The sequence below is a fragment of the Pleurodeles waltl genome, chromosome 8 (assembly GCF_031143425.1).
Source record: "Pleurodeles waltl isolate 20211129_DDA chromosome 8, aPleWal1.hap1.20221129, whole genome shotgun sequence".
Classification (NCBI taxonomy): domain Eukaryota; kingdom Metazoa; phylum Chordata; class Amphibia; order Caudata; family Salamandridae; genus Pleurodeles; species Pleurodeles waltl.
Window position 1 is genome coordinate 844,719,347 of NC_090447.1, and position 13,832 is coordinate 844,733,178.

A 13,832-nucleotide genomic window follows, 5' to 3' on the forward strand; every position below is an offset into this window, starting at 1 on the left:
TGGTGCCTTGAATAGTGTAAATAAGTGAGATTTGCTACTTACTTTTGGAGGTTCTAGGTGCTGAACTCTCCAGGTCCCCAATTCCTACCACAGCCTCTGGCTCCAGAGTGGTCTCCACCATGCTCTCAATTGCTGTGGGTGGTGGTACTGTGGATGGTCCTCCACCTGCTCCATGTGCCTCCTTCAACCGCTCTGCCACTCTTTCCTTGGTTCTGGACCTGAGGTCATACCATCTTTTGCGCACCTCCTCGATGGTGCGATGGCTGACTCCTATGGCATTAATCTTGCTCTGTATGTCCAGCCAAATCTTCTTTTTTTTTGTGTCAGGGACACTCATTGCTACCTTGCCAAACGGGACCTCATGGTGTAGGCAGCACTCCTCAGTCAGGACCTCCATGTCTTTGTCAGAGAATTTGAGCTTTCTCTTCCTCCCTGCAGTGGCTGCCTCCTTAGTTTGACTTGCCATGGCTGCAGTTGATCCTCTCAGCTGGGCGTGCCTCTGCTGTATGTGCTGGCTAGACTCCTCCCACTTCCATGGGGGATACTTCCTGGTTCTGAGGTCATCATCCAGCACCAGGAAGTGTGTTTTCTCTTTTCTTTTGCACCTGTTCGCTAATTGCGACACAGTCGCAATTTGCGATTCTGTGACACACCCATGTGCAATTTAGGAAATCGCAACGACGTTTTGCGAGTCGGAAAAGGCGAATCGCAATGAGTTGCTATTTCCGACTCGCAATTTTTTAGCTTTGTACGTGTGGCCCTAAGTTCCTTGGTCTATTTTCTTCTGGCTCCTTTGGTATCACTTATCATTTCCCTTTTACCTATTTTTTGTAGTGTGGCAGGTCTAGCAACTCGCAGGCACGTAAAGCAACCTGATCCTCTAACATCTCTTTAGTCATTTCCTCTTTCTTCTCTTCTTCTTCCTTTATTTTGTGTTGGCATGATCCTTTCCTACCTCTTTTCTCCATTTTTAAAATGCGTTGTTGCATCAAATATTTTGGCTAGCAAAGATTACAAATTGTTTACTTATTTCAGTTTTACCTGTACAAATATATTGTGGCTGATAGTGATATTACTAAAGAGCTACCATTGTTAAAGGCTTCCCAGGATGTGGTGGAGGGCGACCAGGCAAATGACCAGGGCCTATGGGGAACACAAAAGGTGACTGCTGAGGCGAGTGAAGAGTCAAGTTTTTTATTCTCAATAAAAACTGCTGTATTTGTTAAGGTAACCTTTCCTTTCCCCAATATGTGACCTGTTAGCCCTACCCCAACACTTTTGTAAAGTTATCTGTGTTCTTGTGCTTTTCTATCTCTACCCCTAAGCCATCTATTTTAATGGATAAATGAAGTAACTGTTTAGCTGTCCATTAGCCAACTACAATACCCATATCTACCATCTACTACCTATGACTAATGTCCAGTGCCACATTTGTCTCATGCCTTCTTCCGACAATTCTTCTTAAGTTATGCCTTTCACAAGTTTCTATTCTACCTTTTATCAACTATCTATCTAAACCATCCATATCCAAAGTACCTAACTGTAGTCCAAGCTTTGGCCCGAAGTCAATCTTACATGAGAGAATAATATCTGCACCCTGTTTCTATGTCAGGAACTAACTAATTATGTGCTTGCAAAGGGCACAGTTATCATGTTTTTTTCTTCTGGCTTTAGAACATCCTTTTACTCTTGTCAGAGGTTGGCCACAGTATGAAGATGAAAACCAAAAGTAAGACCCGGTGAGGGTGAGCTGCTTGGCTTCTCCAGACAAAGATTGAGCCATTATGGCAAGTTACGCTAGCTGGGGCACTAGAGAAAGAGAAGGAGGCATAAGAAACATCTGTTTCGGAGGTGATAGGATCTTATCAGAACCATCGAGGGCAGTCAGGACACACCCCTCCAAGCAGCCAGCCAAACCTCTCCTTCTCCCACATCCACATAGGCCTTTCTCCACAAAATACTGAAGTGTATTGAGGACATTAAAAAAGGGCAAGCAAAAACTAGTAGGGCCCAATAAGACTTTGTAATAAAACTGATTATTTTGTAGGCTTATTTTCTATAGAGTGGGAGTGATTCTGTGTTGTGGACAGAGTCAGTGGTGAGAGTTGTGGAAGGGTATTGTGTTTTGCAGGGCTTATGGAAGGGGAGGGTCTGTTGCAGGCAGAGTGGGTGGTGAGTTGTGGAAGGGGTATGGTGCTTTAAGGGTTCAGTGAGGAGGAGGGTCTGTTGTGGGATGAGGGAGGAGGAGGGCCTGTTACGTGTGGAGTGATTTAAAATAATTATTTATTTTTATTAAACTAATAGATTTGAATAGCTTAGTATTATTATTATTCTGCTCATTTTACTGTATCTTCTTTGTCAATTAAAATCTAAGACCAGGACTCTCCAACTATCTACCAACAGAGGCTGAACCTAGAATCTGGCCTATGTCAACTAAATGTTCCAATTGTCCATCTCTGTCATCATCACTCTCTACCTGATAACCAGGCTGCACCACCTAGACCACCCTCCTGTGATCAGTGTTAGAAAAGTGATGACCATGCCCAACATTAGTTCTCCTCTTGGCTTGATGTAATTGATCAGTACCCACCCTCCCATCAGTAAAAGCTACCCTTTCCTATGCAGTCACCACTTATGTATAATTACAGCCCATAAAATAGAAATGTAATCTTAGTCATACTGCCAAACCCCAACAAAGTCATGCCCTCCTACCAATTCTTCCTACCTGAGTAGAAGAAATATATTGTCTGCCACCTCCATCAAAAGGCTCAATATGATGCAGGTTGTTTGCAAATTAACTTATTGAGGGTATCCTAAGAAGCCCGAACTTTGATGATGTCACTACCAGGTTGTTCCTATTGGAATGCAACAGGTGATGATGTATCAGCCAAGGATAAAATAGACAACACGATAAAAACGAAAAGAGAAAAGAGTGGGAAATCCAAGACAGAGACCAGCATAAATTAACGCAGTGTATAGACTAGAATTTTACAAAAGTAAGAGTAATGAATAATTAATTTCAGATGGGATGAGGTAGCTTAGCTATTGTAGAATTATCATGTAGATTTATTCTCCCTATGGCATAGATTGTGGTAAAAAGTGCACACCAGCTATTCCCAGATTAACACCGCTGTATAATACATTTTCTCCATTATATTTGCCTTTTCTTACTAAAGTAAGAGGGGTGGTTTGGTCAAATTTACAAGTTTTGGTAACCTCTCCCTTGGACAGATTTAGTGTTGTGTACAACATATCCACACCAGCAAGTATGAATCTGTTGATGATGAATAAATCACAGCACAACAGATTGTAGAGGGTAGAGGGTTAGGGATTTCATGAATGGATGGGTGGGGAAATTGCAGAAAGGTGAGAGCAAGATAACCACAGCCTTCACCAGCTCTAGCAGGACATCACATCTGTTACTGAAGGAAGATGTCAGTTGAGTTAACCTATTCAGACAGGCCACAGATTCTCCAGTTAGTTACTTAGGGTGGAATGCAAAATAGGGAGGACTCACACAGTTTAAAACATATTTCTGAGAAAAGTTAAGAAAAATGTAACTTTGAAAATGGTGCAACTACATTCTTCTGGCACTGTCTGTGTTGAGAGGTGAGCTAAACTACAGAGCTGGAGCACTATGTAGGATCCTTGCAGAAGAGAATACCTGTGGAGTGAAAAAAGAAAAGTACAATATTGGTGAATTAAGGTAAGTAATGGTATATTCGCACCCTTGCCATGCACTAGTAATTACCTCAAAATTTCATCACTCATTACATGTTCTACGACACCATTGATAACATCACTGCAACATCTGAAATGACAGAATTTGTGACAACACTATGTATGGCAGTGTGTGAGTTGTTGTTACTTTAGGGCACAAGTTATATTTGTTTCAGAAGACTATAACTGGTGAATTTCAGTGTTTTTTTTTAAATTGTATGTTTTAACTGACATTTTCACCTAACTATAACATCATTTTAAACTTTGATTTTTCAGTGAAGTTCTAGGGTTTTGTAATGTTAGGTAAGATGTTGATTGCGTGCAGGACATGGCCAATCTCAGCATATACATTTTCTAATAAAAAATCAATGTTCTTTCTTATTGATTTGAAATGTCCTTTAAACTCAATTATGCTTGCTGTTTTCCATGGTTCTAGTAGACACAGACACCATTTAATTCAGTGTAGCATGTTTCCACATTTCTGGAAAGAATAGTCTCATTTTCAGTGTTGGCAACTTCAGGCAGCATCATAGGAGAATAAGGAACTCGGTATTGTATTCATGAATATCTTCTCCTCAAGGATGTCTTGCTCTTTCTCAAGCAGAAGATCCTTTATACTGTCATAGATCCACTGCAAATTCACAGCAACATGTGAAAAATAGTGTTTTGCGGAAAGCTACAACTTTCTTTCACATGAATAAGTTCCTTAGACTTGTATTGAGAACAAACATACATTAATTCTATTAAGTTTCATGTCATTAGGTTCCAACTGACCCTTTTCCAGTGAGAGTTCTGGTCAGCTGAAATGGCAATTGCCTTTTGATTATTTTAGGTGATGCTTACTATTTTTGCATTAAACACATTTTAGACTGACCAGCCTCCTGATGTGTTGTGTTTCATTTATGACAGTTGTGCTGGTGGTAGAAAGCAAATCAAAGCCATATTTAAGAAATACAGCATGCCGTTCTCCTCTGCTGCTTTGGCACACATACAGGTTGCCTAGCACCATGCACACACCTTTGCACTATAGTGCAAGGGAGTGTGCATAATGTCGAGCATAGGTTATGTAGTGGAAGGAAGTCCTTTTGGTATAAAATGCTATGCTTTGATATTGCTTTTAAACACTTTTATGTCTTTGTAAATGTGTTGTACAGTGCAGCACGCATGCAAAGTACATAGGTTTTGAAAGAATTTTCTTGAACTTTATGCTTACCTCAGGGAAATGTACATTCTGGGAGCAAATCATTGTCTATCAATGCTAGTAGAAAGGGATTTGTGTCAAAACCCATGGGTGGTTGCATGGGAATGCCCATGTGCCATTCATTGAACACCCCGTGACACAAATTAGTGCACAGTAGCACGTTGCGCTACTTTGTTTTGCTTTAATGCTACATTTCCCATGAAAATCAGGCATTGTGATGGAAAGTAAATCCCATTACAGCTTTTTAAACCAGGTTTGGGTCACTTTTGTCATGCAAACCAAAGTCACGTGATGGTTAATCCCACCCATGGTTTATTTTGTGTAATATGGCTCTTAGCCATAGGTATTTAGAGATTGTTCCAAATTGGTGATAAGCATTAGACTGTATTTGCTGTAGTGTTTCATTTTCAGTACCTATTCATGATGGTCAAATAAAGCAATTCAATCAAGAACCAATCCCGCTTGATAGATGCATGATCAGAGAAAGGAAATTATTGAGTCCTGACATTGAACAAGCAATTGACTATCCGTGTATAATTGACTCATACAAATCGTGAGTGGTCACAAAGAGTGCAAGCTCCATTGATGAGGTGTTTTATGACATAGGAAAGCAGGGCTAACAACTATATTCATGTGCACACTTTCTGATTTCTTATTTGGGTGATGAAAGAGTTGAATTAATCGAACCACTGAAAAGTAAAATTCGCTGGGGTTACCAAGCAATTAGAACGTCAATAAAGCTGTCAATGACAGTAATGTTTCTTTCATCTTAGTAACTGGCCCTGCATATATTAAAAGGTGAACTTTAGCAGGTTGTAATTAGCTTTCCCACTTCTTCACACACAGTGTCTGCAGCAGTTTTGGGATCTTGGGTTCTTGGATCTTAAAAAGGTGAAGAGCTGGATCAATATTATTATATCATTTAGCACAGTGGACAATGGTTGCTTGTCACTCAAACCTTTAGAGATGTGCTGCATTTGGCTTGAAATGCAGAAACATTTGGTGACATTTCTAAGGTAATCAACCGAGCGTAGAACAGCAACATGCACATAGTAACATAAAAACATAATTAAAAGATAAAAGACACAATAAAGCAATCAAAACATGAATGCAACACAACAGTAAAACACAATATTGCATGTGATAATGGAGCACAAAAGCACAACAGTACATAAAGTAAACCATAACCACAACAAAATGCCACACAACAAACAGGCACAAACCTTTTGTTAGACATCACTATCTCCAGAAAACTGCTTTCATATATGGTGGTAAAAGGTGATTGCATCAAGCACTGCTGCAACAAATCACCCAGAGCTTTATGAAAAAGATAGCTTTTTTTAACAAACCTTACCCACCATCTGTTCTTTAGCCAACTGACTGAAACACACTGGTAAATATGAAATATAATATTCCAAGAGAAAAATGCAAGTGAAGGGAAGAACCAAAGTGGAAAAAAACAAGTGGGGGGAAAATACCACACATCTTAAATCCTTAAAAAGAAAACAAAGCTAACGTAAAGGAAAGACAGTACTCAGAATTGTATACAAGGCCTGAAGGAACACATGGAAGAAAGCAAATAGAGGAAAAGGGCTTATAGTGAAGCATCTAAAACAAAAACCAGCTCCAAATTTACAAAGATAAGATCTAGAAAATGACCCACAGTCAAGATGACTGGCAACCAGAATGCCACCCTAAATCAGGTAGTCCTTGAGACATTCCACACTCCTATGGTCTTGTCTGGTATATTTTTTTGATCAATTCAATATAAGGGCTGAGCTTTCTCGCTGCAGTCTGTCTCCAACTTAGCTAGGAACTGGTTCCATCTTAGCTCATGGATGCTGCCATCTTCTCCATCTCAGACACTTTACATCGCTATGTTCTCTTTTTTTGCAGAATCACTGTCATGACTGTATTTTAAGCTTTTGTCGTCAGACCTTATCTTTCTAAGAAATGTGATATTGTCCAGTTCTTCAAACAATGACATAGATACAACATCTAAGATTACATTTATCTGGGTCAGAAGTTGATTCCACATTATGTCAAGGATAAATAACAACCTACGCAAATGTTGCATGAAAAAAATGAAGTATGAATTGGCATCTTTGGATCCATAACACACTGTCAGAAATGTATATTTTGATGTTCATAATCTAGGTCAGACATTCCAATTTCTGATAAAATTTAGGCTATAAGGACTAGCATTCGCTCCTTTGGTAGAGAGGCCCTTCACCCAGATTATCACCCGAGATCCTGACAGAAACAATCTCACCTACCAACCCCACAATCCACACTTCGCAGATGGCTCATATTACCTAAAGCCTATAGCTGATAGAGCCCAGTCTCAGAGGAAAACCGATTGACTGCTACCACAGTGTGTTCTTGCCCTTTGCAGGAAATACTGTCTTCATGTCTCTGCTGGATAAAGACAGCTTTTGTTGTCAACAAGGTATGCAGTTTATCCCTTCTCCTGGAGAAACCTTAGATTGCAAGCTTCTCTGCCTCTCGTGATCTCAGGGTATAGCACATAGAAACAGGCACATTTTAAATGATATTTTAGCAATACTGAAAATGTTCATTTTATTATCATTACGTGTAACATGTCTCATTGCTTTTTTATAGTGTTTGTAGTTATTTTAGTTGGACAGTGTGTGTGATACTGTGAATAACGAAAGTAGGTTGTCACTGCTTTCATTGTGCCATTTATCCCTTCCTGGGATTGTTAGTAGCACAAAAGCAATACTTATATGTCAATTATATATTGAATAGTGTCTTGTGTGGCTACAATAACTTGCCTGTCACACTCAATGCTGGTGTATTCAACTAAGTTCAACTGTGTCACCCATGAGTGGGAACAGCTATGCCAAAGTTGTAGCTTATGCCACAGTTGGCAACCCACATGGGACTCATATTTTACAGCTACGCCTTGAGTAGGTTTCACTTGTCAAACATATCTAAACCATTATTAGATCAGTACAGAGATGTCTGTACTAATCATGGTCACCTCCACTTGGGAAATAGGGAGCACCTATTTCCATAGGCTTGTCAAGCTTAACTCATAAAAGGTTGTTCCCCATATTGTGGACTTTCTAATTCTTTGATGCGAATCACATATTGAATCCATTTACCATGACAGCACCTATTATTACAGAGGCCAATTACAGGGACGCAGTTACTTAACACCTCAAAGCATGAGGTGTCCCTGATAAAGGAGGAACAGTTACTTTCATAAAAGCTGCACCTTCAGCATATGCATTTGAGACCTTTTACCCCTGGGTGGCGTTCAAGCCCCATGATGCTACCTCAAGGCAGTTTCATGACTGCATGGTGGTAGATCCCCCTGTACATTATAGGGCCTACTAGGAATTAAAAATCCCTTTAACATACCATATTATAGTTTAATGACTACATGGTGGAAGATCCCAGTATACGTTATGGGGCCTGCTAGGAAATTCAAAATCCCTTTAACATGCCAAGAAAACCAAAATTGATTTGGCGGCCATTTGCCTAATACACAGAGACATGTGCATCTAGGGCCCATTAGCATTGAAGGAGCCTTGTGGCCAGTATTAGCTGGGTATTAGCTCCCTCTCCCATGCAGAGGTAGTAGTGGTCTTAAAGTATACAGTCTCCCTATACAGGAGGCACGTACAGTTTGTGCAACGTACCCTGAGCTGCAGACCTGCTGTCACAGCAGGACCTGCTGTTCCTGCACAAATACACACCATTAGTCCACAGACTAATAAAGCTATCATAGGAAAAGCACCCAAAGTGCCCATGAAGAATGATAAAATTACTTTACGGATTTCTCGCAAGACCAACTAGTTAGGAGCAGTGTATCTGTGCACTACCCCCCAAGACAAACACAAATGTCTGTGGAATGTAATGGTGCCTCCCATAGAGGAATGTAACTCCTGGCAAAACATCTTTGCATGCATCTATACCAGTACACATGGTACGTCTTCATTGACGGTCCTCCTTGATCTACTTAGACAAGTACAGAATGAGCACGGAGCTGTACCAGCTCTAGTTCTAGGAATGAAGTTAATGGGAAATGTCTCTACAGTTTCTTCTATCAATTCAAACAATATGAAGGAAGAAGCTTCTGTTCTGGCTATATGTCAAAGACTATAGAGGTTCAGGATCAGCAATGGAAACTACCACAAGACTTCCTCTAGAAGTGTGCTACATTGCAGCCTCCTGATACACTGAAAACGTTGCAATCCCCGTTGGCTTTTCTAACCTTTGGGCATACTTATTTGTCTCAATACGCAGAGAGAATGAAGCCTCTGTATGACCTAATTTCCCCAACGTTTTTCTCTAAACAGTGGCTGAAAGTTTAAACCTCTGTTTGTAGAGATACTCTAGGTACTCAACCTATTAGGCCAAAACTAAAACTGATACCGAGGGTTAACTTAAAGAGAAATCTGTGACAGAAGGGAAGAAAAAACAAAAGGACAAAGATAAAAGAGGGAATGGATACCTGCTTCTCGGGAATCCAGTAAGGGTGGGTATAACTTAAGGTGACAACGAAAAAATGTAAAAACCTGACCAATATCAGTGTTCTGATAGCCGTTCTTTATGTTCTTTTTAGGATACTGAAGGTAAAAACACAGAACAGAAGATCCTAGTTCCGAAGACAGGAGGAGTACAGTAGAAAAGGTAAAGGAGGACACAAGACAGATACCAGTGTAAAGAGGGAAGAGAAATGATTGGACTCCAGAACCCCAGTGAAAAAGGAGAAAGTTGCAGGACTTTGTTAAAAAACATGCTGATCCAATACAAGTGTTATTGAAAGACAGGTCTTGGATAAGAGTGCTTCTAGACAGTGCCACAGAAGTCACAATAGTATATCATATGTGTCAGAGGTTTCTGGATGCACATCTAATTGATGATTGTGCACAACTCAAAACTCCAGATCAGCACTGAAATCCCCCCAATAGGGTTTAAATTGAAAGGGATATTCCACATACAATCAAAGCAGCCTTAGGAACCCAATTATCAGATTATTATGATGTTATCTTGGCAGAAGACTTACCTCCAGCCTTCATTAAGGAAGCACCCAAGAGAGAGGACGTTGAAAGTCTAGCCTTCTCTACCATATTACCTGAGGACACCTGGGAAATTGATGCCGGTGATGGGCCTCAAGACAGACTCGAGCCGTTTTAGAAATCAAGCGGGTGGGATGAACACTCTAGTCCACTCATTATTCCCCAAAGAAGTGAGCCACAACCTCAAACATAATACCCATTAACACCAGAAGCAAAATGTGGTATTTAAGCAATATTAGAACGATTGCAGTATCAAGGCATAATCCAGCCTTGTCTTTCACCCTTGTATACACCCTATTTTCTTGTCTCTAAACCAGATGGCTCTTACAGGATAGTTTTAGAATATATGAGTTTGAACTCACATACGAAAATGTATCCATTGCAAAATACACACAGCACAGGTTTAATGACGAATCTGGTGCGGAAAAAATAAAACAGCCATGGATATCTCCAATGGGTGCTTCAGTTAAAACGTTGCACCTGAAAGTGAGCTTCTAACGTCTTTCAGTTTTAACAGAGTGCATTTCACATTCCAATGATTGTCTATGGACTGTAGGAATAGCTCTGTCTGTTTTCAGCATGAATCATGGAGCACTTACAACCAGATCCTGAGGTATTGTCATATATTGATGCTTTTTGCCTGATGATAACTTAAATCTACACCCTACTATGATAGATACAGTTGTGACTAGATTAGCATCACGTCGCTACAATGTTAATTTAAAGAAATTAAAGATTGAATGCCTGTTGGTGACCTTCCATTGAAATGAAATATCTAGGGAGGCCGTGGGTTTAGCACAAGACTTCCTCTAGAAGTGTGCTTCCTTGCAGCCTCCTGATACACTGAAAAAGTTGCAATCCCTGTTGGGTTTTCTAAACTTTGGACATACTTATTTGTCTCAATACGCAGAAAGAACGAAGCCTCTGTATGACCTAATTTCTCCAACGTTTCTCTCTAAACAGTGGCTGAAAGTGCATACTGATATCTGACGTGCTCTACAAGCAGACCTGCTTGAGATAAAATATTTACAAACTAGGGATAATAAGACCAACCTAGTTATCAGAGTCATACCTAGCCATTATGGTTTTACCTATATGACCTCCAATGAAGGACAGACTGTCTCCATTGTTTACAAGTTGCACTTATATTCCCTGGCTGAAGCATGATTTGCTACCATTGAAAAAATACTGACAGCTGTACAAACAGATAAGCTATAAAAGCACCCTTTAGCGCAGGGAAAACTAATTACTATTGTTTCCCACGATACCCACACTAGAGGCGGCCACTAAAGCTAGCATTCACAATGCTCGTGCTATGTACCCGAGGTGAGTACAATTGAGTGCAGTGGATGTGAGCTTTCAGTATGATCTTTCCCTTAGTACGCAAGCTTTTGTTCAATATGAACAGGAGACTGATCTGAATCTAAACACTGTGGCTGTTGAGTCTTATCAGAGCATCTTTCATACAGATGGGTCTGCTCAACCTGTGAGAGAAAACAAAAGTAAGTACTCCACAGCCTGTGCAGCAGTGCATGGTTTGATGAACAACAGCAAGGTAATTCCTCAATGCACCCACACTAAACTCTTGGGTGATAGCACTGCACAACAAGCAGAATTAGATGTCCTGCTACTTTCCCTACCAAAAACTGACACATCAGTTCCACAACTCATAGTATCTGACTAGCTTTTGGGGTGAAAGGTTACAATGTCAATTTGTAACTTTGGCGTTTGAATAAATTCAAGTATTTAAGGATAAAGCCTATGAAAAGTAAACAGCTTTGGGAAAGGTAGCTGTCTTATAAGACATGTTGCAATTGGTCCATGTAAAGCACACTTTGGGCCATCAACATAGTGAAATTCATGCAAAAGTTAATTGTGCAGCTGACCAAGTGGCAAAGGTTTGAATATAGACTTCCAGAGTAGAAGTCTTAATCAGATGTCAAATGAAGATCGACCCATATATATTAGCAGCCATAACTCTACTGAGCAGGCTTGGAAACCTCCATTAGGCTTTTCTCCCAAATATTCCCATACCCTTAATTCAGAAAACATTCTTGTAGTTACCATACCATGAGTGGGAGACAGAGTAATAACTAATAGTATATCTGGGATAGAATTAATCAAAGAAGCAGATGTGGTGTTGGCCTCTGCACATGCAGGAATAAATGCAACCATAGCAATGCTACAGCAATGCTATTGGTGGCCTACTCTATCCAAACAAACTGGGGACTATGTTAGAGAATGTGATATATGTCCACAGATTAATCTGTCTATGGTCAAAAGACTTTTGCCACCTCTACTCATGATCTCAAACTCCCATTTTCAGGTGATTTATTTGAACCATGTTGGTCCCCTGATTTCAGATAATTGATATAAATACAAATTGATAGCTATTGATTTGTTAACGCGTCCTTTTATGTTAATTTATTACACATTAGGACTCGTTTTAGGCCAATGAATCTTTTGACCCAGTTGAGAGACACCGTAGGACGAGATAGCTAATCAATATGTCAATCAATATATCAATAATGTCATCAATATTTATCACCAAAATACATTTTACTTTGGTCAAAGACATTAATCAAATTGACGACGCAACTATGACCTTTCAGCCATAAATAACCACACCTTTGATAGAATTTTATTAAGTTTATTCCCTATTAGTTACAATCTAGAATTAGATGGGTCAATCTCAAAGCCAATAAACACAATAGCATAGTTACGATATGGCAACTTTGGTAAGATTTCAATAAGGCAAGAATCATACACATCAGAATGTAACACGGCGCAAACATAGATCTGAATACAGCAAAGTGTCAAATACGCGTCAGTTCAACATAGCATAACGTCAGTCGTTTTTCTATTTGCGCCTATTTAGTGATCACCTATCCTAACCACTGATTAGCATTGGCATGTTGGGCTTCATGCAAAACAATTTAGAACACCAATTTGGAAAACATCTAGCTATGGTCTCTGTCAAAAGTTAGCAGTTGGTACCTAGAAAGGAAAAGCAAACAGACAAATTACAATTGCATTGTCATAATTACCCTCCAAAGGTTAGGTCAGCACACAGGTTCAGTCTTCGTCTTCAAGACATCAGTCAAAGCGCCATCGATCAGGACTCAACTAAAGGGCAAAAGTGGGCACTTCCCTCATAAGGAGGATAAGTGTAAAAGGGCAGTCTATGGGTGAGGATGGTTTCTAATAAGTCTCAAGTCACCAAACAGAGTGACCGAGTTTCTGGATAAAATCAATAGCATTCCCTACCTAGTTCCTCTGACCCTTCTGTGACATGGGTTTTTATCCCTTTTTCGTAGTACATTCCCCTAAAATTCTATTGGACACTTACTATACCCCACTATCTTGAACCTATCAAATTTAGCATTTCGTAATCCCAATTGTCACCCCACATTAATTCATGGTTCTTTGATTGGTCTTCATCATTGACGTCTTCGGAGGTGGCACATCCGGCGTTACTTCATCCTTTGGCATCTCTTGGCACGTCCTTTGGTCAGCAGTTTTCGGCGTTCACCGGTCTAAGTGACCTTGTACATAACATTAATCTACACTTGTTTCAATATGTTTAAACATTTATTTCAGGGCACCAAAGATGCGCCTGAGAACGGATTCGACATGGATACATTAGTCTTCCAAGTTTGAAGAAAAAAGAACATTTACAGGGTCATGGCCCTTTGCGAGTCAGCACACTGGAAAAACAGAAAAATGCATTTAATATGAGAGCTGAGCAGCTAAATCTTACAGCTCACGCTAACTTAAGGCCTATAAAGATTATGAATGTTAAGCTTAATTAAACACAATAAAACATTTTATCCATCATTATTAGTTTGCGTATACATTGG